At 45.2% G+C, this 25,501-nt stretch overlaps 1 protein-coding gene across 3 annotated transcripts in view; it reads left to right on the top strand.

The window, feature by feature from the left end:
• Nucleotides 1–25,501, top strand: part of PPP6R2 (protein phosphatase 6 regulatory subunit 2) — a 108,729-nt gene that overhangs the window by 1,360 nt on the left and 81,868 nt on the right. The window contains exon 2 of one of the 3 annotated variants that reach the window (XM_064441429.1): nt 4,747–4,824. The exons of the other annotated variants lie outside the window; for them this stretch is intronic. The gene's annotated coding sequence lies outside the window, so the exon portion shown is untranslated. The remainder of the gene's footprint in view (nt 1–4,746; nt 4,825–25,501) is intronic. 3 annotated transcript variants of the gene reach the window in all.

Here is a 25,501-nt window from a genome sequence, read left to right as displayed (position 1 = left end):
AATCTGACGCTTAAAAGCAAACAGTCTGCCAAAATACTTCAGTGGTAAAAAAATCGGGTGGATGGTAATATAGCGATTTCCATAGCAACCAATGGCGATATTGTGGTAAGCAGAGTTAAATTTTGGAATGTGCAACAGGAACACATAATGATCCGTACTGGTTTGAGTGATACCGGTAAACATTTGCCTGGGAGAAGATGACCGAGGATTGGATGAGAACAAAATGGTTTGAAATTGAAGGCTGGCTTTGTTTTTTGTGTCTTCGATATGCAAACATTCCTGGTGACTTTTGTACTTTCTTTGTATTATGCTGCAAATGCAGGGACCTATGACAACGTCCTGTCTAGAAATCGTGGAAGGCTTGTGGCGCTGCAGCAGCTTTCTGGGAAGAGCTCGGTCTGTAGCAGAATGGTATCAGACAGGTGGTGCGGAACACAGCGCTGAGGTTTTTGGGAGGTTCCTGCAAACCTCAGACTGAGAGAGCGACTGATGTCAAGCGTTTGTTCTGGGGATGGCAGGGAGCGCTGGAGCATCCTCCTCTGAGCCTGGTACTCGAAGTCTTGGCTGTGTTGTAGGAGGGACAGGTTGAATGTCTAAGTTCATAGTTTAGAAATTGGAGAGTGTCAAAAATGTGTAACAAAAAGAAAACCATTTTTGAGAGCTCATCTTCTTTTTTTTTTTTTTTTTCCCCTGGTAAGCAAGCATCTTTAGTCTGTGGGCTTAAATTATTTTTAGAATACTCCAGGCCGCTGTCATGAGCAACATAGCCTGTTTTGTGGTGCTTTTCTGTGGGGGAAGGCTCAAGCCCTCACAGCCCCCCTTCTGCAGAGGGGGGGCCAGCAGTGCTTCTGAGTGGGGCTCCCCCAGTCCTTGACTCAGTTTGCTGGTTGGACTGGGAGTCAGCTGGAGTGAATTAAATCCTCGCTGTCCCCAGACAGCGTGATGCTGAGCTAGAAGGAGAAATCATTTAGTTATGCCTCCGTTCCTCTTTGGTGGGGAAATATCCCAGCCGCAGCTGATCGTGCTCTTCCGTGCTGTGCGGAAGGAGCGCTTCATGCGTGTTCTCCCCTGAGTTTCACTGGCTGTGGCTGCGGTGTCCCAGGGACACCAAAACTTGTTTCCTTCCCCGCGATGCAGAAGGGCATTAGTGGTGCAGAAGTATTTCAGCAAAGAAAGGTGTTACGTTTGAGGAGAGCTCGGGGCGGGGGGAACAGGTTGAGCTTTCTTACTCTGTGTTTCTGATGATGAGGTGTGTAGAAGTGTAAGTGCAAAAGCTGTAGATTACATGTTAGGGAAAATGACTTCACATACATAATCAAGTAGTATGTTTTTTTAACACAGTGGCTTGGAGTCTGAAGTGTTAGTGCCTGAAGGGCAGTAGCTAGAACAGCGTAATAAGCTCAGCCATAAAAATGGGCAAACTGGAATGCCAAGAAATAGAAGAGTATCTTGTTATAGTAAATGTTTCTGAAACAATAGTGGAATGACAAGAATAACTGGGAAACTTGAGTGTAAATGACATGGGAAAACGGATGAGGTCAGTGAGTTGAAAGGGAAGCAGGAGCTGGGTAGTTGACAGAACTTTTGAGAACTTTGTAGGGAGGAATATTTGTGGGAGGTCTTCTTTTGCTAGATGTAAAATGATTGAAAAACTAATTGAAGAGAGCAAAGTTAACAGACTGTATTCATGAATGATGCCAGCGCTCCATCTGAGCACTCAAATATGGAGCCACGGTTCAGAGCAGCAGTCTTTTACCCTATAAATAGGGCTGAGACAGTTCTGTTCTTAATTACATTTTATGGGCTGGGGAATCAGTTTGACTGTTTGTTACCTCCTTTTCACAGAAAATCTACAGATGTGAGTGGGTTTATATAAGGATCAGGGAAAGAATGTGGCCTCTGTGTGACCAATAGTAGCAACAAAGGAACTTAAGTGTCTTCTTTGATTCAATATTATTAGAAGCAAAAGTATGTTGTCTTTTCTGTCCACTGCTATGTTTCTAGGGCACTTGTTTCTTTAATTGTGCTTTTCTCTTTCTCTCTCCCTGTCTATATTCCTCCCACCACCCTCCCCTCCCCCGTGATGGACTTCTCTGCTCCTTGTTTTGGTCTGTTAAAACAGTCAGCAGTGCAATAACCAACATTGACATTATTATTACAGGCCTTGGCTATTTTTACTTGCCTGTTAACTCTGGTATGGGGGGAAACTCGGGCAAATAAATACTAGTTATCTTGGAAATGAAGCTTTCTTAGCCAAGGTTAAAAATCTGAGACTGAAAAAGCTTGGATTTTTGTGGAATTGGAATGGCACATGCACCGCGTACGTGGTGTTCGGATCAGGTCTGCAAATGGGAAGTTTGACATCGGTGGCTGAATTAACAGTGACGTTCCATCTCTTTGCTTATTAATGCCATTTAGTCTGAGATAAAGCTGAGAGAGTGCAAGTAGCTGCAGTAACAAATGGCTGCATTGCAATGCCTGAAGCCGAACTAAAATTGTCATCTTTGGCAGGGGTCGCTTCAAACTAAACGCCATGTGGCACTGAGCTTTTGAAAGGAGGTTGTCAGCAAAATTAGGATGAGCTGGCTTAGGAGAACGTCATGTCGAAAGAAATAATTTTAAATGTTAAAATCATTAGCCTGAGCACAGAGGTTCTGCAGCTGTTGAGGTGTGACTGCTGACCGCTACTAATTTTCCCTCTCAATTTCTCGTTCTGTACCTGTTTGCTGCTTCTGTGCGCAGACTGTAAGCTCTCCAGGGCAGTGGCCGTGCCGTCGGCGTGCGTGGTGCCTGGCGCGGGGGCGGCCCGTCCCTGAAGTGGTGCCTCTGGATGTCACTGCGTTGCAGACACCAAACTTCTTACCGTTGTGTCAATGCTGTGTGCTTAAGGACGCAGTCTTATCTCGACAGCAGGGGAAACAGGAAGGGCTGAGAAAATAACATAATGGTTAAATGGCAAAGCTCAAGACATTTATTGGAGACAAACAAGCAGAGCTCAGACCTCCTTACCTAGGCAAAATAAGAAGCTTCCACCAGCTGTTGTTTTGGTAGGTGGCATGGTAGGCAATCGACGTGGTTTGCAAGGAAAACCTTCCAAGTGTGTTGATTACTTGAATTCAAGGTTTGTGTTCAGTTGGCGAAAGTCTCTGCTGTTCTTTCCAGTATGCCTATGCTAGTTATCTTTTTTTTTGTTTTTAAATTTTATTTCTGCAGTTTGCTGCTATTCAGAGCGTTGTGGCCTGCAGTGACACTGATAACTATTAAGTCACTTTGATTCTGATTTTGTTTGGCAGAATTAGGCGCAATAGCAGCAAAGGAGAGACTGGCACTGCTTGCTGGGAGAAGGACAAAAAAATGCAAAGACTACTATAGTGGAGATGGTCTTTCTTGCTGCAACCTACAGGAAGGAAGAAGGAAATAGAACACAAGATATTTCAGTTTCAGTTTTGTCTTTGATATTTTTCTATGGGAGACTTAATTATGTTAGCTGAGAAAACGCATGACAGGTATGCCTTGACATTTTGTGATAAGCAACTTAGATTGTCTTCTGCATAGCAGTTTCTTCCTCTCTTTTCCTCGTAGTCTCACAAAACCTGTGGATTGTTTCAGCTTCTTACTTTCATGTGCAGCGGGGTGGGATGAGAAAGGTGGTGTTTCTTTAGCTGTTTTTCATTTTCTTCCTCCAGAAGATCCTCTGGTATGCCATTGAACATAATTATTTTCTGTTAAGATGGATTTCTTTTTTTTGGAAGGATAATTGAGACTATAAGCTAAACAGGTTGAAAACTGTATCCCGTCTCCCCGAGCCAGAGGGCTAAGGGCGCAGTTCCACAGTGACATCAACGGGCCCGAGTCCAGGTTGCCATGTGTTGGCAGTAATATTTGTGTAACCGTGTGGTACGCCACCGCGGAGAGCTGAGCGGGCTGAACGCTAACCCTGCTTGGAGGGAGTAGTTTTCAGCTGGATCAGCTCCCTCAACCAGCTGGATCTGTAGTTGCATAAGCAAGCGCTGACACAAGGGAGGATGCAAGAACGTGTGACCCAGGAAGGAGAAGAGTAAAAGAGCAGGTCTCTTGCCGGCTGGATTTAAGTGGGGTGTGGTTCCATGTCACTTATCCGGGTTTGCAGTGCAGCACCTTCCTGGTTTGTCCCTCTGCGTTAGCACTGGTCCCGAACTTACAGGGAGCAGGTTTGCCAGAAGCCTGTCCCCAGGGCCCCTGCTCATTTTCTCCTGGTTTGGTTTATTTAACAGGCATGGTAGGAACAGATGAGCACCGCTGCCGGACAGTTTAAATGTGAAGGGATTGGGAATAGTGGGGCTGCAGCAGTGTTAACAAAAGCCACGATCCCGTGTTAGGTTAAATCAAACTAAGCCGAGCGACTAGAATGTCCAGGTCACCCTCAGAGGCCCAGGTCCCATCGCTCGTTCCTGAGCCAGAGTACCCAGCTAATGGCCAACAGATGCGCAATCACCACTCTGTTTGACTAATTGGAAAATACTACATGATGGATTTCAACTTAGTTCTGTTGCATGTTATCCTTTTTCTTTTTTTAATACAGAAGCTTGTTTTTCTTAGTGCTCAGTTGTTTTTTACTACTTCTGCATTCTCCCAGTCCTTTACTATATTACTTTTTAAGATTACGTCATCCATGGTATATCCGAAATTTTATCTTTTTCTATTTTCTTCCATAACTTTCTAAGCTTTTTTTTCTTCCCCTGCCCCCCCGCCCCCATTGTGTTGCAGACTCTGCCTTCACTTTCAAGTGGCTGGAGACCTCTCACCGAAGTTCACATATCTATGCTGTAAATGCCTACATCTGAGGTAATCATTTAGGATTCCTTTTTTAGTCGATGGAGAGAAAGAGATGCCTATTTTCTTTTGATGCAGAAGTCTGAAATAGAGATAAGTTTTGCTGTAGAAGTGCTCATTTCTCTCCTACTGCAAAGGGAGCCTGGGTGACTAATTCAGATTAGTCATCCATAGTATAAATATCTACACGTTAGGTGAGACAGATCCTGTTGCGGAAGACTCTGCTTGCTAGGCAGAGATTCTGATAGGGACCTCCTCACCTCGCTGAGGTTGCCTTCTTGCCCTGATGGGTTGTAAGGGGAATGAGACATGGGATATGTTTTGCGGTGTGCTGGGTTCTTAGCTCTGCTTGATGAATCTTCTTCCTCTTTCATAGCTGACTGACAAGTTTGAGGTTGAAAGCACTGTCTATAAATGATTCAGAATCATATAGCTATCTCTTTAAGACCAATACAAGAAAACATACTTAAGTTTTTGTCATATACGTGACCAGCACAGTTGGTTTTCCAGATTCTGTTTGAGACATACGGGTGCTAGCCAGAGGAGTAGCATTACGTTGTGATCGTCTGCCTCGTGAATAAGCAGTAAGTTCCGTGGTGCAGAAGACAGGATTTCTCCATGTTTCTTCAGTGCTTAGCATGAAGAGGACCCTGAGCTGAGAAGTTGTTTATCGCTGTTTTAGTAACTGTAAATACTGAGTTTTTTAACTTGTACTTTAATTATGGCCAGTCCTAGAGACCGCTACACGTGTCTGAGTTTTGTGAAGACTTGGAGATGAAGTAGCAGAGTAGTTTACAAAAAATACGAAGGGGCTTGAGGGTGCCAAATTTTGCAGAAAGGCGCAGAATGTTTTAGGGATGCAGTGCCAGGAATAAATGCATATTCGACTTCATTGATGTTACACTGTACCCACTGTTTCCTCTTACAAAATAAGCAGCTAATTTCATTACTACTTTTTCCTGTTACTTTTGTCATCTTTGTTCTTAGCTGGCTGTAGTCCCTATAAAGTAACTGCTACAAGTAAGTAGTGTTAATATCTGTAGTGCTTTCAGTGTGGCAGCTTTCATCCGGTGCGTCCATGGCCTCCGCGGTCCTGTTTTTCCCCTCCATTTTACATAGCAGCGCTGCTAAAGAATGTTGTATCTTGCAGAAAACCTCACTGCTTCGACTTCATTTTTCATGAGCGAAATATTTTGACTCCATTGAGGTGAGCTTGTACGCACTGGTTTTTGAAATACCCAGAAGAAAATGTTGGAATGAAGCGGTGTGGTTCCCAAGAACAAAACTGTTTAAGCATTTTTAGTCTTAGAAGAGAACAGCAAGTAAAAATATTCGGTGTACGCTTGGGGTTTGGATATATGCTTGAGTTTTTACAAGGCACTGTGAAGTGAAACCGGATCACCTAGTAGTCACGGTAGACATTTGCCATGCAAGGAAAATGCTGTTGCATAATCATGGTTTGTTGTTAGAGCTGGTGGACTGTGCCCCGGTCATAAATATACTATTTGGGGAAAAGCAGAAACTTTACTAACCCACTCACAATGAAACAGCAGACCCAGTGTTTGGAGAAACAGGAGGATCTCAATGGCCCTTGATAAAAAGAAGCAGTCTTCTGCTGACCTATGTGTTTAATTTCTAATCCAAGGCAGGCAGTTCTTGCTGGAAGGAAATCACTACAGTTTTTGTATATTGGCTGGTTTAAGCTCTGGCTGCCTCATGGGGAAGAGATGGGGGAGACCAGGCAGCGTTGATGGAAGGTCTGTGAAAAATCATGTCGGTGTGTGAAGTAATAAGCCAAAATAACGTTGAAAGTATAATTATTGGAATGGATGCTGTGCCTGAAAATGGCAAAATATTATGTGTGTTAGTGTTAGAGACAATTTTGAGGTATGTGATTAAAGAAAATAGCAGGGCAGAGAAGATAAAAACCATACTGGGTAATCTGCTATATTTAAAAAAAGCCAGGGGAAGTCCAATGATACACGTAGAATTCTACATGTATTTCTTGGTTGCGATTTTTGGTGTGTGTATAACTTGTGAAGCTGTCAGTTGATTAGGCCAGGAGTTAGTGTGGGTGTTTTACCTGTTAAATAAGGGGAAAACACCTGTTTATGCGTAATGCCGGACACCACCTTAGTATGCTGGGAAGTATACTGGTGGAATTGAGGAGACCCTCCCGCGTTTTCTCTTATTCTTCAGCACATTATACTCCCGTAGTCCCACGTGGGGTTTTCTGTACCTGAGACAGCTGATGCTGCCTGCTTTCAGGGACTGAGTGCCGCACGCTGTTCCTCTATAGCGATATTTCTTACTTGAGACCTTTCCCGTACCACTTCTTTGTTCTTACTGGACTGTTAATGCAGCAGCAGAGGGCAACGGAGCATAGGCTCCTGAAGTGGTGTCTGCACCGCGCGGCTGAACGCGATGCAGAGAGCTGTGGAGGAGCTGTAGGGCTGGAAGGAGTCCGTCCCGTTACATCACCTCCAGCTTGGTGCCGGGCTGCTGCCTCTTCTGTTTTCGAAACTTGAGCTGGTGTCTCTGTGCGGCATTGTACTGCACATGTAAATGTACCAGCCTACTGAACTGGGAGGGGCGTCTCTTAATATGGCACTTTCTGTGCTGTTCGGATACAGAAGTGACAAGAACCTGATGATCTTAGAGGTGTTTTCCGTCCTTAATGATTCTATTTAAAATGTCACTATGGTATTTCCCAGCTGGGAGAAAACCCCACACTTTACCTCCAGAAGCTGTAGAAAAGAAAAAGGAACACTCTCGTCTTCAGAAGGGCTTGATAGTCTTCTGTGTTCTTCAGAGTTTGAGAAGTCAGGTTTTCAATTAACTGGGGGGGATTTCACTCGAGCCAAGTTGCTTGTCAGGCCCATCGGGACGCACGGTGGCGAGCGCTTGGCAGTGGAGAGGGCACTTGTCTGCAGCAGCGGGGCAGGCGTTTCTGTTGCTGGCAGTGTGCTTTGCTTGCGACTGAGTTTCTGACTTGGGAATTGTTATTCAAATAGACTTTGAGTGTTATATGCAAATTAATATTTCATGAATGACTCCTTGTAACTGAATATTTAGTTGCAACAGCAAGCAAGCTTGAGTACAAGGTTTTATGATAGAGATGGTCGTTAAGATGATAGCTGCAGGAACAGAGTATCATAATTTGCATTCTCTGAGGTATTTATAGAGACTGAGAGTACTTACTGATGATCTTTTGTGCAAGGCTGATGTTAATTTAGTTTCCCAAAGTTTATACAATCCCTAGAATTCTTTATTAAACTTGGAAAAGTAAATGTAATCCTTTTCAGTTACTTGAAATCACCTTTTCTGTTACAGATTCTGTGCTTTTTATTAGTGGTTTTGGTTATGATTAAGGCTATTCAGTTAGTGTGAACCATTTCTTAGACTTTGTGCTTAAAGCCATAGTGCGACGTGACTTAAGCTGGCCCTACTGCTGAATAGCTGTCCCCTTCTTGTTGCTCATACCTATTCTTTGTCACTTCTCTACCCTCCCTCCTTGCTGGCACAAGCATTTGTGCAGATGCGTTGGGAACCCGCCTGGGAGAGCGATCCAGCCAAACTTTTTTTCTGCTAATATTGTGTGGAAAAGGAGAACAACGTTTTTCTCAGCAGCGCGGGTTTAAATACATGGCAAGCTATGGCCTGACACCATCAGCGCTTAATTCTGGTTTGTGATTTCAAGAGCAGCCTGAGCTTTAGTGTCTGTTTGTCCAGGTAAAGCCTGTTGAACCCTAAAGGGTGGGTCTGAGATTTCCAAATGACTGTTTGCCCTTCAATGTTATTTTATGATGAAGTAAGCTTAGCCTGTAAATATAGTTTAAGTGGTGCTGTGCGGACAAACAGGCTGGTGGTCTGCTGTCATATATAAGATTTTTATTCTGAAGCATCTTAATATCTGTTTTAACTGTAGAACTACATAAACTTTGTGTGGACTGTGTCTACGTGATGTCTTGAAAGATTAAGGAAATTAAAATGTGTATATTGTTTACTATCCTGTTTTAAGGCACTGATTTGTTATGGTTTTGGCAAAGCAGTATTGTGCCTCGTTTCCATGTAGGTTGGTTGGTAGAACAACGCAACATCAGAATATTCTGGTAAAAACTGCAGCGTGCAAGAACTGTAGGGGCATAAACGTAGTTTTGAAGCTTTGAACTTGGACCATGAAAGGCACATAAGCTGATGTTTTTCTTGCTTGTTTGAGAACATCGCGGTACTGATAAAATAGGTGTATCTGAAACGTGCAGTTCTTGATCTTCTTGTAAAGTGCAACAGGAAATCTTAGTTTGCAAATGCTGCTGCTTTGCCACCTAATAGTCTGAGCGGTATGTTGTGTCTTTTGTAATACCACCTTATTCTGTGCGCAGCAAAAATAAAACATCCAGGGTCCAGAGATCAGTGTGGTGCATGACTTTGACAGACTGGGGTTTCTGAAAAATGCTGCTTGTGCGCCCCAGTAAATACCAGCATCATAATTAGTTCTGAAGGGTTTAACTGTGGTGACCCAGGAAGAAATTGAATTTGTTGCTTAAACAATGTGAAGTAAACAGTCTAAGTGGCTTCAAAGCCTTGTTTGTTAATGTAAGCAGTGCAAGTGAATGAGGAGTGGAATGTCTGAGGAGTCCGGCGAGAGATGTGAAGCGACACTTAAAACCCCCCCTGGTTTTGTTTTGCTTGTTTTAACAGTGATTGTGTGCTAGCTTTTTAATATTCAAACCAAGTTGCAAACCTGTTAATCTTTCAAGTGAAGCATGGAAACCCCCCCGGCATTCCTTCTAGATGCTGCTGATGCCTGCTTCCATGGGGGAGCTACGTTAACAGAGAGTAGTAGCTGAAAGTGTTTGACTATTAATCTTCTTAAATTATTCGTAATGGAGTGAAATACACGTTAAAAACGTGGAGATAACGATGCCCTTGTAGATGACAGTTGGACTTGATGATCTTGGAGGTCTTTGCCAACCTTAATGATTCTGTGATTCTATGACTTGAAGCTGGTAGGCTGTGAACTTTAATTCCTTGGGCTGTGTTTAGCTCTGTATGCTTTTGACTGACCTAGAAAAAAAGACCTTTTTTGTGCAGTTAAGTTCATAGCGCATTTGGTATATGTTTCTGGCTACCTTTTTCCTGCATTTTTTGAAGCACTGCAATTTCTTCAGTGTCTGGGTGTGTTGAATTTAATTAAAAATGTACCATTTAAATAAAGAAGCTGTGCAAATTTTGTCCTTAGCATGGGGTAGGGCGTCAATTAGAAGGCTGTTTAACTAGATACTAGATGAGGATAAGGTTGATCATCAAAACAAAGTACTTCTTGATATCATCTCTTTATTAGGGAACTTCAGAAGCATAGAATAATTAGAAGTAGCTCTTAATTTTGTGTGCATATTTGTACAACAGACAGGCCTTCATCATTTTTTGCCTGCAGCAGTTTTTTATTAAAAGAAAAAAACTCAGTGCAACCCCTTACTGCGCTGGTATACCAGCCTCTCCCCTGCAGTACTTGAGATTTACTCTGCGTGTCCAAGGAATGTAAATGTAGATGTCTTTCATTTGCCAGTTAGATGTTGAGAAAAAAAGGAGAAATTCATATCGCTGACCTAGAAGAGGAAAACAAAAGGAGGCTCTTGGCTAACTGGTGAAATACTGTTTTGGTTAAGAATAAATCCTGAGAGTTGTAAGTGTATCTAAGGGTTTCCAAACCAACAGCTCGGGCTAAGCAATCTCTCAAGAAGCTGAAACGCATCTTTAGTTATATGGTAATGTTTGAAGATTAACAGAATCCTCTGTTCAATGTTTCCATCTTCTTCCTTGCATGTTTGCTGTGGCCATGGAGTGATACGAGTGCCTCCTGAGGCTCGGGAGCCCTCAGAGGTGGTGCGCAGTTTCTGAGCAGATTAGGATCCGGGACAGAGATTTTTCTCTACGGTTTTCTGACGGCAGGGGTGGAGAGAGTCACAAGGCAAACCCTGAGCAATGTGGCAGGAGAATGCTGTGGCAAAATGCTGTGCCAGAACGCTGTGAAGAAAAAGTTAGGGGAAAAGGAGCTGGTACCGTGGCAAAAGGAGGAGCGGGAGTTCAGAGCTGGCTGGTGCTGCTGGGCTGCAGGGTGGATTTCGGCACTGCTGCGTAAGGCACGGCTCCCTCCGCCTTGGGGAGCGTGACTGTGGCTGAGTACTCAGTGCTGGATTCGGTAGTGCTGAAACATTGCCGTTCAGATCCTAAATCTTTGCTGAAAATGCCATTAACACTGTGTGTTGTGACTGCTGCTTTATTATACCGTGGGGCTGAGGTACCAGGTTGATGTGGTGTGAAAAATGTCAGTTGGGAGATCGGACCCCTCTCCTCTTTGTTCCAGAGGTGTTTGCCCGTGTCTGGCAGGACGATAACCTGTCGTTCCCTTCTTGAAGCAGCCGAAGCTCGGGAGGCAGAAGCAGATGCCTGCACTGGAGCTCTGGGGTGCGCTCGCTAGACGAAGCCGTTTCTGCTCTGTAACACCTTGACAAACCATTCTGCCATTCGCACGAAGCTTTGCTGGCCTTCTGAAGTGGCCTACGGGCAAAATACTCTTCTCCCCCGAGACGCATCCTTCACCTGTACAAAACAGAGGCTTCTGAGCGTTTGACTGTTCACCTCTGAGGGTTATGAGACTCTGAGGGGGTGGAAGAAGGATGAAGTAATGAAATAATGATAAACTAAGTCAATTTTTTTACTAAGACTGAAACATGGTATAAGATACCAATTTTCACAAGTTTTAAGTATTTAAGTTATCCCAATGCTACGATAATAGCTAACTACAAAGCTAGCTGAGTACAACAGAGACAATTTCTAATTCTGTGTGCTGGGTTGTAGGAGGGAATAAAGGCTATCATGCATTTGTGTTTTATGTTCTTGAGACTGTGTGTACATGTGTGGTCAGAGCTTGGCAGAAATCGCCAAGACCGTAAGAGTTTGATGTCCAGTGGGTTGCGTGTGCTAACTGGGGTGTGCGTGGGCAGTGGCTGGAACCGTCACTGCCTCCAAGGACTCTGGTCTGTTCTGCTTTGCCTTTTATTCAGAGTTTGTAAAAAAGAATCAGGCAAATGAATGAGGGAAGGGAACAAAGAGAATAGTCATGAATGCGAATCCACTTATGTAAAATTTGGATGTTAAAGTAGTTGTTATTTATGCATGTCCTGCAACTTCCAAAGGTGTCCTGAAACTGCAGCGATGCCTCTTGCAGAGTTTCATAGATAACCCTTCATAGATAATGTCCCATGGATTTATTTTCACTAAACCTATAGCCAGCTGTTCCGAGCGAGAATCGGCTCATGGCATGATCTTAATCTGGGAACAGAGAAGGCTGGTTTGGACTCAGGCTGCTGTATTAAGGAAAGCTGCTCGTTTCCTCTTAGTTCCTTAACCTACTGCAGCTATTGCTTGTAACATTGCGTTTTTACACCTAAGGCCTACATTGGTTTGCTACGTGATCGATTATTTATTTCACAAGCTATAACCAAAATCTTGGTTTCTGTGTTTCTCATGGCTTTGTGCTTAGTCTTTCATTGTAGTATTAAGCTACAGTTTCAGCATGGCACCAAAGTTGGAACAGGTTTGCCCAAATGTTTGATCTTGGAAGATTAAAGCTCTGTGTACCAGAAGACAGATTTGTATCTTCCTATTTGACTCTTATGCTTTGGGCTTTATTGCTTGCAACAGACTGTACTTAAAATAATGCCTACCCATGTTAGCATTACTTGTGAAAGCACGTGGAGCATGTCAGATAACACTCCATAATGTCTATTTTTGTTGTTGTTGGGCTGATGTGACACTCTTGTGTATGGGGAGGGGCTGATTTAAAGCCTGCGAAGGCTTGGCTTTCAAAGGGTGTCTGCAGGTGGGTTTCTAAAGAGAAAAATATTCTGCCAGGTAAGAGAGGCTCCTCTGTAATAAGGTTGAATTTTTGATTACCGTCAGAGAGCATGGCTACCAAGGGCAGACATGATACCAGTTTGAATTTGGAGCAGTGCGTTTTAATGAAGTCTAAGTCCTTCCAGCTTACAGATGAGGTGGGATAGAAAGAAGAAGGTTGGTGAAGAGGCGTTCTGCATTTCCTGCCTTTAACTTTCTATTTTTAATTTTGCCTTCTTGTGGCTCCATGGACAGCTACTTCCCAGGAGAAATAGAGCTGGTAGGAAGGAGATACGTGACTGCCTGAAAGGCGGTTTGCCATATAGTGGTGGGCTTCAGCAGCTCCAATGCTTATTAGATATGGCAGGAAATCCCCAGTACTGCTTTAGTTTGTCTGGAGAACCACAGACCTCTTGGGTATAATTTCATAATAATCGGGGGGGGGGAATCTCTCCTCTTGAGCTATAGTATTTATTTACATAGCAAGCTTTTCCTTTTCTCCATTGGGGTTTTTCATCATTCTTCATGCCTTGTGTGAACGTAAGAGGAATCAATACGGATCTTTGATTTAATCCTGGCTATGTTATAAGATGAATGAGGAAATTTTTTATCAGTGTTGTTTTGTCTTGGAAACAAGCACTGAGTGCATTCCTAAAGAGTCTGCAGTCGGATCCTAAAGAGATTGAGAGCGAGCTCTAGAAGTAATTGAGTAGCTCAAGATTCTCTTCCCCTGGCAGGCTGAAACGTAGAATCTGAGCGTTTTGAACCCAAAGGAGAGAAGGCTGCTGTAAGTCATCTGTTACCTATATTGCGGGTGTACTTTAGGAGCACGGCATGGTGCTGGATCCAGGCTCTGCCGGACCGGGGCCTGTAACATCTCCCCTGTAACAGGTTTCTGGCTGTACCGAGGGGTGGGAGAAGTCCAGCTGCAAGCGATGGGGTCATGGAGCTGGCAGATAACAGTGGGATGGTGATGGGACTGGAGGTATTGGTCACAATGAACTGCTGAGACAGTGAGAGGCAGCAGGTAACGGCCAGTAACCTCGTACTGGGGACAGGCGATTGCAGCGGGGTTTGAAGGGATGGCAGCCTGGGGTGTGGATGTGCAAAGAAGCAGCACAGCATTGATAACAAAAGGTTGGAAGCAGTGGAATACAGAATACTGTAACGTAGGTAGTCTGTGTATTGCAAGCAGTTGTCTTTGACAGGTCACAGCAGTTAAACTCTGTTTGGCTGGACAGGGTGCTGGGCCAACTTGTTTAGGCTGTGGTCTTCCTAGAAAAGTTGGACTAGATGATCTCTGAGGTCCCTTCCAACCTGGTATTTTGTGAACCCTCAAGATTCACCACAGTGGTGCGTGCAACAGCAGAAGAAAAGAGGTAGTTGAGTGCTGTTAGCGCGTAGGGCCTTAGCAGCGGGAGAGAGCTTCAGGCATTAAAATACAATGGGAGGATGCTAACATCTAATTCGTGCTCTGTGCGGTGTAGGTTAAAACATCATCGAGATTTACATTGGTCTGACCGGGCTAAAATCCCTTCAAATCCAACAGCTGGTGGTTGGTAGGAGCTGGAGAGAGAATTATTTCAAAGAGATTGTTTGTGTGTCTGGAGCGTATTTTTTCAGTTGTTTTGAACAGATTCACTAACAACTCTTTCCTTGTTTCCGCTCTTAAATGCGTAATACTATTCCGGTCACCTCCAATGCAGAACTGCAGTTCTGAAGCGCTTGCATCTTCAAAAGCTTGAGGTTCCTGCCCACCCCATTTTGAATGATGCACGTTTACCTGTCCTTTAACAAATAACAGCAGATCTTCTGAGAGGATGGAATGAATCACATGGATGCGCTGTATGACACGAAACTGGGAGGAGTGCTCAGTAGACCCGTACAGAGGGACGCCAGCAGACTGATGGGCCAGTGGCGGTCTCATGAAGCTCAGCCAGGGGAACCGCCAAGCCCTGCCCCTAGGGAGGCATAACCCCGTGCACCAGAACAGGCTGGGGCTGAGCAGCTGGGAAGCAGCTCTGCCGTGAATGACCTTGGAGTCTTGGTGGACACAAGGCTGGCCGGGAGCCAGCAGCGTTCCCTTACTGCAACAGTGACCGGCGCAGCCTTCTGGGCTGCGACGTGCGGAGTGTTGCCAGCAGGTCAAGGGAGGTGATCCTTCCCATCTGCCCGGCACTGCTGGGGCCGCATCTGGAGTTGAGTCCAGTGCTGGGCTCCGCAGGATGAGAGACACGGACAGAGTGGAGCGAGTCCAGCAAAGAGCCACAAAGTTGATTAAGTAATTGGAGAATTTGCCACGTGAGGAGAGCTGGGGCTGCTTATCCTAGAGAAGATACAGCTTGAGGGGGATCTCGTTAATGTGCATAAATCCCTCATGGGGGAGTACAGAAGATGGAGCCAGGCTCTCCTCGGGTGTACCCAGGGACAGGACAAGAGGCAGTGGGCACAAGTTGAAATACGATAAACTGAAAGAAAACAGTTTTTTTGCTGTGAGAGTGGTTGAACGCAGGCAGAGGCTGCCCAAAGAGGTGGTGGAGTCTCCATCCTTGGAGCCGTTCAAAACCTGCCTGGACGCGGGCCTGGGCAGCCAGCTCCAGCTGACCCCGCTTTGCAAAGCAGCAGCTTGGGTTGGATGACCTCCGGAGATACCCTTCCGCCTGCTCCATTCTGTGACCGCTGCTGTTACAGGAAACTGCTGGCTCATATCCTTGTTAAGGTAAAAGCTGTTAAACTGTAAACGGTGCTGTGCACGCCTGTCCTTAATTTGCATGAAGCTGCCACATCTTTACTTTGTCTTCAGGAGTCTCTCAAACTGTACTGTGCAGGGCAGCAAGCGCTGGAGGGTTGTTCCATGCCCCAAGACCGCTGTCAGGCTGCAGTCCTCGACAGGGACAGCCTGTTGACTTTATTTGCATTGTTATATTTTGGCACAGGAGTCCGCAATGCTTCTAGACACACGTGTGTTGTGTCCCCTGTCGCAGCGCGAGCCCTGGCACCCGCTGAGGATGGTCTGTGAGCCGGTCAGCGTGGCTGTCACAAGCTCAGGGTTACGCAAACATCAGGGTAAAAGCATCCAGTGCTGTGGGACGCACCACACGCCACAGCTCATAAACCGATGCAGTTTCTCTTTACTTACATCTGCTTGCTCAAAAGGGTCTGAATCATTCTTCTGATCCAGAGTTCCAGAGATTGCAGTCAGTACAGCAGCGCGTGGTTGATGGTATTTTTGCTTTCTGTTTCCTGCCTCGTGCAGAGTTAGCTTTAGCTGTGCTGTCATTTGCCAATCAACTTCTTATCGGTTTCATTTTTGGATTACATTTAATGGACTGGTTCTAGTCCATATGCTTGCTGATTTTCTTTTAAGCTATCTCAGGTGAGAAATACTCTTCCCAGAAAATGGGGAACTGAGTTTTCTCTCTGCATGTGCCCTGACCTGACCATCAGAGGGAAAGTGAAGAAGGCGAGAATGTTGAAAACGGGAACAAGCAGAACAGACCCTTCACCCAGAAGCATCTCGTAATGGGCATGCTGTTTGTCCGGGCTGGTGCTGGACGTTTTTGCATCTACAAATAGCAATAGTGGTGTTTGGCCTCTGTGTCAGCCCTGTCGGGTAGGTGGTGGAGGATGTTCTGCAGCGTTGGGCGAGGTCTGGGCTTGGCACCGTTCTCAGCCTTCCAAAGGCTATGCTTGGCATGGCGGGGGGGCTCTGGCTCTCCAGGGGCTGCTGGGGTGGAAGTGTGCTCTGTGGCTGCTGCGGGCTGGCACGGATGCTTTGAAACTGTCCTCCGAGATGTTACACAAATTTCTATAGAGAACTTGCTTCCAGCAGGAGCATGTGCTTTAAAATACTGCTGGAAGCAAGTGGAAAAGAGCCTTAAAGGAGCTTGTGAACGCTCAAGGGAAAATGCCGAATTTCTGTACAAACTCCATGCGTTCAGGATGGGGGAACGTAGCGAACCTTGACCTTCCACCTGCCAGCTGTGGTACTGGCTCAGTTTCAGTTGCAAACAACATGGAAACACCCTCACTATCCCTGTCCCCCCTGTCCTTTTCCCCTTAACCCAAAATACCCATTTGAGTAATACAAAGACTTTCTTCAGGAATGGAGACTTCCTGGTCGCTGGGCGATGCTTCCTCCTCCGGGCTGTTCTGTGGCGTGGGGGTGATGCTTATGCACTGATCTTTTTAAATCGTGAAAGGCTTTTTAAAATCAGTGATAACAAAAGAATGGGAGAAAGTAAAAATGGGACCGATTATCTTTTTAGTTGGTAAATTTACTTATTGCTGATTCCTTCTGGCAAGTTAGGCTTCCGTGGAAGACTGCCCAGGAGATCTGTAGCGTTTTTGTTGGTGCAGAACATGTTACTGTCGGAGCTTGCCAGACAGATTTCTTCTGGCTGGTTAGTCAGTAACTCTCTTAATAGGTACCAAACAACTCCGTGGTGCTCCTTTTTAAAATTTTTTTTTCTTTTTCATTCCCACCCCCAGCTTCCTATGGACCTGAGGCCTAGGAGCATGCTACTTGTCAGCAGTGTGCTGCCAAAGCCGCCTTGGAGGATTTGGAACCAGACGCTTTTTCCATTTACTCTGCAAAGTTGTTTCTCTGGTAGTACAAAAAGATGTTCTCAGAGTTCTTGTTATGCAAGTTGGATTTCAGAGAAAATGGCCTGCAAATAGGTGTCAGTACAGTTGGGAAGCTCCTTTTTTCGAAAAGCGTTACGCGGGGGTTAAGTGGTAGCGCACATCAGGAGACTTGTAGTTTCACTGATCTCAGAAAGAGCATTGCTCTTGCCACATGCACAGCTGCTGTACCTTCAAAGTACGACTTCTGGAAAGAATGTGCTTCTCTCTCTCTTCTCCCCCCTCCTTCCTTTCCTGTTTGCAACACGGTTTCTGTGCATGCTCTTTATGGTATTTTCGTAATTTTGGTACTGTGCGTGCAACTAACATGGGAACATCCGATGGCATCTTAAAATACTTATGTAGAAGTAAATAAGACATTCCGGCATCTTTCTGTTTAATTCTTAAAAATAAAACCAAGCAAGAATAGGGGTGATACTCTAGAGCTGTAAGTGGTGTAGCATGTTTTTTTCCTCCGAGGAGTTTTTGACTTTCTGTTGGAGGCATCCGTTCACAGCAGCTCATTTGAGCCGTCACTGGAAGCACCTTTCCAGGCAGTGCTTGTCCATTTGTAGCGTGTCCAGTGAGGCTTATTTCCTTTCAGTTGCAGGCTTGACCACTAAATTAGTGTGTGCTGTACCCTGTAAATGCACTTCTGGGGAGGAGTGAAGAGTCGTGAAAATTGACAGTAGCTCCCGAGCTCCCAGGTGTAGCGGTGGTGCGAGCGCGCTCAAATGTTCTAATGCCTCTGCCTCCTTAGGCCAGGTCTTATTTTTTTATAAGTCTTTTAGGACTGGGGAAGTTAAGTCGAGCAGTCTTTGGTTGCTGTCAGTGAACTCAATGCTGCATTACACTGTTCAGATTGCGTTGTCGGTTGGTGAATGTAGAAATACAGTGTGACTGCAGCTTGGTGTCCGTGTATTTGTTTAGACTTAGCCTGGTTTCACAGCAGTTTGCACCTTTCTGGCACTGTTCTTTTTTCCTTCTGAACTCTTGGTGAGGTCCTGGGCACTAAACCAGCCCACAGCCTGCGCTGTTTACTGCCTCACTGGGTTTGTCCTGCCCGCTTGGCACCCGAGACTGGCATGCCAAGGGCTTAGGCGAGCAGTGGTGCTCGTCCAAGGGAAGAGACGTGGCAGTGTGAATTACAGATTGGCTTGAGCTGTTGTAGAGCTGTAATTCAGAAGTGCTCGTTGTAGCTGAAGCAAATAACTGATACAGGATTACATTTTCTGATGTGCCTTTTTCCTCTTGCTGTGACAAATGTAAGGCTTTGTGTGTGCTATTGAACAAATAGGTGGGAGCCACTGACAGCCCTGGTTTTTTTGCAAGTGATGGCAGAGGTGAGAATCGAGGTGAAGAGACCCTGACCGCTGCTGGCAGCAAGGCCTGAAATGTGGAAAATGTGTGAGAGATTATGGTGACATGTACAGAAGCTTCAATACTCCTAGGTTTTATTGGGGTTACTTCTAGACTGCCTAGTGCGCACGCTCTTAAAACTGCATGTTTTCATTGAAATAGATTCTTTTTGTGCCTTGAGTCAGGAGCATGGTAAGTTTTAGGTAGTATTTTTATGCATGTGTGCCTTCTAGAAGTAGATGTTGTCAGCCTTGGGTTCCGTGTGTTTGTTATTTCTTTTTCTAGCAAGGAATTTTGTACGGTGTGGTGACAGTCTTTGTCCTGTCCCCATGGCCTGTGCATAGGTGTTTGTCACAGTGTACCTGAGGAGTTTAGCAAGCTTGGGTTTTAGCACCGCAGGTATGAACAAGTGTTAGTTTTTAATACGTTGTAGATTTTGTACATTAAAACTAAAAATTTAAATTCTTAAGTAGAATTAGTTTAATCTGCTTGCTTTTCCTTACCGCTCTACCGCTGCGTGCACACCTGGTGCAATGCCCGTGACTACTTAACTGTGGTCTGGGGTTGGTTGTAGCTGTACCTGGACTCCCTTCGGTCTGCCTGAGAAGCAGCAACGGGGAGCACGAGGGGAAGGAGGCAGGCCGCTCCGCAGCGGGAGCAGCAGCCAACGGGTTCCCATCGTGGAGCTTTGCAGTAGTTGAACAAATGTTGGCCTCGGATTATGTTGCTGAAGTGCAGAGCTCATCTGTTGTTTTATCTGTTGACTTTAAATCAACTTTTGGTCAGAATAGAGTAGCAGATGACTTATGGTTTTCTGGAACAAGAGCTTGGATAAACCAGGGTGATTCTCAAGGGTGTCTTGTGCCTTTTTCGATATGAGCTGGGTCTGGGGTGATGGCCTTCTGTCTCTTTTCTCCAGTGTTCACGGGAGGAAGACTTTCAGGTGTGCCTGCAGACTTCGTCATGGATGACTTGAGAAGTTACAGTGTGCTCTGACTTTTGGAGGGTGTTCGCTTAACTCTCCTGGAAAGTTGGGCCCTTTTCAGGCAACTTAAGTTGTGCAGTCAAAAAAATCTTGATAACCCAAATGATCAAATTTTCTTGGGAAGGTTTTGGTGATAAAAATACTGAAAATGTAAATTCTTGTGAGGCAACAGCGTGGTGTTATGTATTAAACTGGCAACTTTCCTCAGCTTGTTTAGTTACCGAGTGGCATGACAGATTCTTAAAATGGATTATAGCTGACTTAAAGTATCAGCTTGGGAGTGTGAAAGAGCAGCGCACTACATTGCCAGTAGGAGAAAAACTGGCTGAAATGGCAATGTCCCCTGCCTCGTGTGTCGCTGGGCTGTAGCGTGACGCCTCCGTTGTTGTTAATGCTCGGTAAGAAGCAGCAGGGTGTGTTGTGGGGCCTTCCACTCTGCTGCAGGTGATTTATTGTGGACTCCAGCTTCTTTCCAGCCAGCTCGTTTGGCAATAAAACACTCTCCTTGATTTCTTTCCCTGGTGCCGTTTGGCCGTTCGTTGCCATAAATAACTGCACTAGATAACTAAGGGCATGCTGAAGATTATCTGGTTATGCCTGGCCTCGTGGATGGGGCCTTCTGTGGTCTTCGTTTTCTGACTCAAAAATCCACCAAGACTTCACTTCCATCCTGTGTTGTACTGAAGAGACTGGAAAAGGTTTCATGCAGGCTGTCACCATAACGCGCTGTTTGTGTGGATGGGCCGGCTTCTGTGAAAGATAGTCACAGTGCTTGGCCTGAAGTTTAAAATAGTAACCGGTCTCGGTTACTTCTATAATTACCGGTATCATTTCATGTATCTTATGATTTGCATATCATTTTGCAACTGTCCAGATGGAGGGGAAAATAAATTTGCAGTTGCTCTGAACCTGAATTTATGAAGGATGTGTGTGCGAAGTCTGGGAAATGAGTCGCGGAGGGTGGGGGCAGAAATCGGCGTTTGGGTAGAGGGGAGCAGGCTGTCTGCCCCTACGGTTAGGGTAGAAAATGAATTCCAGGGGGAGTGGAAAAGGCAAATATTTTTTAATCTCTTGAATGGGAGGGTCTATACCTACACTAATTATTTAAAGGAATTCTTCTGTTATCAGACAATAATATTAAAATGCTGATCTAAGATTAAAGTTGTTGCTGACTCTTTAAATGGTATTTCATCCCCTTTATGTGACTGAAGGCCTGCGGTAAAATAGCTGAGGTTGGACTGCAGACAGTACTGCCGCTGCAGAGATACTGTCGATACGGGGAGCGATCTGAAGGGGCTGATAAAACCCAAAATTACTGTTTTGCTCTCTGTGGGAAGTATTAAAAACAAACCAGCTCTTTGCATGAGACACCAGGTAGTCCTCGTTGTTGTTGGAGAGAAATGTGAAGGCAGAGGCCCCTCGCATCTTGTGCTGTCAGTCTGCAGCCTGTGAAGATGCAGGAAGAGGCATCTTGTTTAATCTCCTTCCAAAACTGCCATTGATTACTTCAGATTCAGCAAGGACTGCATTAAGTCTCTAGTGAGGCATGCACCTTTTGCTTCAAAACTACCATCCTTTTTAACAATGTATGATCACTTTGGTTTTGTCCGCAAATGAAATTTTGTTTCTTGGGTTTTTTTTGTTTAATTTCAGCAATTTCTATAAAATGTCAAGTGCTTTGAAACTGTGCAGGGAGCCAAATTCTTTTCTGAAAGTGAGGTGACATGGCAACGGAAGTTGGAGAAAGATTCCCTATAACTTTGTTTACAGCACAGTTTCTGAAAAAACAGCACCATGCCTATGCTCGATGTATAGCAGTACGTGCCAGCAGCCTCTGTTAACCGTACAGGGGTTCTTTGTGTGAGCTGCTGTATTTATTTACTGTTGCAGCTGGTGTCTATGGGAATATTTAACTTCCCATATTACGGTTGAGTCTCAGAAGAGTTGGTGGATGGATGTTTTTGATTTTTTTTAATTTTATTTTTTTGTTTTTGTTGGGAAGTGAGCAGGAAAGGCCAAACATCGTCTAACTGATCTCGGGGCTGCGTGTAGGTTAGCAGCAGGATGCAGGATTTTGTGGACTAAAATTAGAATATCTGGAGTAATAATCTTGGTTGTTTGCTGCTTGTCTTAACTTTGCCATTCTAGCTGAGGATTAGCGTGGCACCCATGCTCAGCAGAATCCTCCCAGGGAGCCTCTTCCTTAGTGCCTATGAATTTCCAAATAAGATATCAACGCTACGCACGAGGCCACGGCTTTTTCAAACCGTCTTGACGCTTGAGTGCCCGCGGGGCGATGCGGATACTAGAGCTGACAGCAACGCCGTGAAGACCTGAGGACAAACATTTGTGGAGAGTGAACTCTTGACAGCTTTCTAGAAGGCGTAAAAAGGATCCTGACTTTTCACCCATCTTTTGGAAAGAATAAAGAAGGGGTTTTTTGTTATTCTCCTTGACAATTTTACTGCTATTCCACCCTTTTATCCCTGAATTCCTGGCAGCGTTATCTTGAGAGAAGTGGGGCTAAGACAGAGTTGATGATCGCAGAAAAGCCCAATTTCAGAAACTTGAAGCAAGTGTTGATGGTATAAAATCCCATGAATGGGCAAGCCTCCGGACTGACTTAATAGCACTTGCATTTCTCACTTGTTGCACTGGAGGGGAAGAGATGGGAAGGATGCCTGCTCTGTACTGGGCTTTTTTTTCCTTTGGATCATGATAATTTTTTTGGTGACTGCTCTTAAAGTAGGTGGGAAGTGGCTGAATGAATTCCAAAATATATGCAAGTGGAGATAAAATTCACTAGAGAGTTTTCTGTGCCTGTTACTGCTTTTATGTAAGCTACCTGCTCCCTTGCTTAGCTCTTTAACTGCAGTGGAGATACCCTGTGGAAATGCTTCCCCCCCCCCTTAGTTTAGATAACTAAAATTCTAACTGTACTAATAAAGTCCTGAGGTATGTTATAGCTTATATAAAAGGTTGAACTTAAGTTAATCTTGCTTGATATTTCTGATCAACCATATGAAAGTAACTAAGGCAGTGGGAAGGCTTTAAATTTCTTTAAAAATAGCTGCTTTTTATATAGTATTATAAAAACGCGCACATCCTTTTTCGATACACTTTCATCCTGCTCCTGACTATTGTGAGGTGCTGCTGGTACATCTGGGGAAGGCAAGTCTTGTTCTTCCCTTGCTAGAATAGCTAGCCAGAGATGCTCTTTTTTACAAGTTAAATATACCTTTTGATTATCATTCTCCTCAATATTTTCCTCTTAAAATGCCTTTTCCAGGTAAACACTCCTCCTAGACTAGTGGTTAACAGAAACTGCGTATGGATTCACTGCAGGGAAGCGGCGTTCCAGCCTCCGGCTGCCTCGCTGCAGCTCGATCACTTCTCCCTGCTTCCCCCGTAGTAGCAGGTAGCAAAGCAGGAGGAGCCCAAGGAGAGTTCTCTGCTTACCAACGACCTCCTTACGCGTGCTCTCTTTTTAACATCTTGCTTTTTTTAAGCAGAGGAGCGCTACAAGAAGCATCCGAGCTCTCCGGGTGCCCGTGCTGCAGGCGTGCTGCTGTCTTGGCGGGATTCAGGCTGACTTCTGCAGGCTCGCAGGGCTGGCTCTGAACGGCCCTTCTCCAGCAGAGGTGTCGGGGAGCCTGTCCCCTCCGGCCTGAGCTAGTGCTGGGCCGCCCTCGGGAGCCTGGGCAGCTGGGCACAGCCAGGGGATGCTGGGCTAGAGCTGCCCGGCTCTGCTGGACCCGGCTCAGCTCCCAGAGAGGGGCTGAGCTGTCAGTGTACAGTGCCAGTCCTTCCCACATAATACCTGCAATGTCTCTGGTTTTCCATTATTATGTACGTTGTCTTGGCATATGCTACCTAAAGTAATAGAGGGGCACGTATAATAGGTTGTGCAGATCCTTCAGCAGCTCGCTTCTCAGGTGGAAATTTCCTGAAGAGGGCTTGGAGGTGCTTGAGAAGCTGGGATATTTTAACGTTTTTGTTTTTCTTGCTTTGCTAAAGTGTAAATGCTCTTCCAAAGGCATTGTAGAGGTTTATATAGTGCATTTTAGACGGCTTGTTAATGAACATTTCTTAGTTATCAGAGTGGATTCCATAAAAAGTCTGTGGAATATCTCTCAAAACCCCACTGTCTTAAGGACTGCAAGGAGAAGCAGTGGTAGGGAAGGTGGGCTCTACTCACAAGATGTTTGAAGAGATGCCTGGAAAAGCTGCGACACGCTTTAGTCTCATAGTGACTTAGAGCTAAACTATACACAAACTGGACTTTCACTCTTGATTGGATTTTAATTTGCATCTTAGAGTTAATATGTTTGGAAGCATGTCTTGCTATATGAAAGACACGCAGCTATTTTTAGTTATTCTGGATATTTGGAAACAAATGCTGGCTAATGAAAGGAGCTGTAAATCAGCAGTCTCTTGAATTCCTTTAGATTTTGCTTGCACTAGATTTCGGGCAAGTCACTTGGGCGTTCTGCCAACGTTCTTTCATAAAGCGAAAGTGGTTCAGTTTTTTTTATCCTGCCTTGTTGGTTCTAACAAGTATTTGAAAGGTTGGCTGGTGCGTGACTGCTTTGAAGCTGGAAATCATTAAGTGGTGCCGCACAGTAGGCTGATCAGCCTCTCGTTCTTTGTACAACTTCGCCGGTTGCTTGCATAATGAAGAGTATTCCGTTTTTTTTCAGGGATATATGATAAGACAGGTAGGCATGACGAAGTAATGACACCACATGGTGGTGTGAAATGCTGAGCTCAGCACGGAGGTGGTAATGTGCAGGTAAGCGTCAGTCGGTGGTGCTTGGCCCTCGGAGGCTCTTCGGAGTGCTGCTGTGGCTTTCCTGCGCCAGAACGTGCGCGCAGGCTGTGCCGTGCCGGCAGGTGCCCCCGCAGAGGAGCACAGGGGTTACTAGGATTCACCAGGCTGGGTCTCTTCACGTCCTGTCTCGGGTAGTGCCCTGTAGCATGGGTGAAAAACTCTTCTTTGTGGAATACGGAGTTTAACGTAAAAGGACAAGAGAACTTCTCCCAGCCCCTCTCCCCGCGTCAGCTACCTATCGACAGCCACTGTGCAGCTGGCTTGTTCTGCACGTCAGGAGGATTTGTGTTTGCTCTTCCAGAGTGTTTCCATCTGCATCTTTGAGCTGCCCAAAGCTTCGTTATCCATTTAAACCAGAGATCTGTAGAATTTTACAAAACTCTTGGCTTTTATGGCATGGCAGTGAATTCTTTTGATTGTCATTCAAAATAATCAGTTTCCTATTGATTGTTTTTAGGCACGTTGCCTTACCAGTACGTGCTTTCACTGCGGGCTTAATGTGGGATGCGTATGCTGGGGGTCTGAGGGATAGGAGCAGGTCTAGCACAGTAGATTCTTACAAATATTTGATTTCCAAAGAATCAGAAATGTGCTGTTGGCACAAGGAAGGTAGTCAGCTCAAATTTAACCCAATTCAACTTCGCATCCCCCAAACTGAAGAGCTGTATCTTACTCTTGGGTTAGCGGGGCGCTAGTCCGTGTTTAGGTGTCTCTGAAGCGGTGTGGTGTTCCCAGAGATGAGAGCTGCTGGGGCACCAGTAAGACTTGGGGTGGTTCGGCTTTTCTGAAGCCACACGTGCTCAGTTATTTCCTTGGGGAACCCGGGAGTGCTTCTGCCTCTGTAGACGGGCTTTTAAAAAGAATTTGCTAACAGCTGCCCAGTCACCTTGCTGCTGCTGTGTCTGTACTGGGGGGAATCACGGCGTGCTCTGTCTGGAGTGTATTTGGAAATTCATAGCCTCGGTTAGGTTACATCTCCTCTGAAATCTGTG

This window comes from Phalacrocorax carbo, chromosome 1 (assembly GCF_963921805.1).
Source record: "Phalacrocorax carbo chromosome 1, bPhaCar2.1, whole genome shotgun sequence".
NCBI lineage: Eukaryota > Metazoa > Chordata > Aves > Suliformes > Phalacrocoracidae > Phalacrocorax > Phalacrocorax carbo.
Note: the sequence above shows the minus strand (reverse complement) of the source record. Positions and strands in the feature narration are given on the sequence as shown.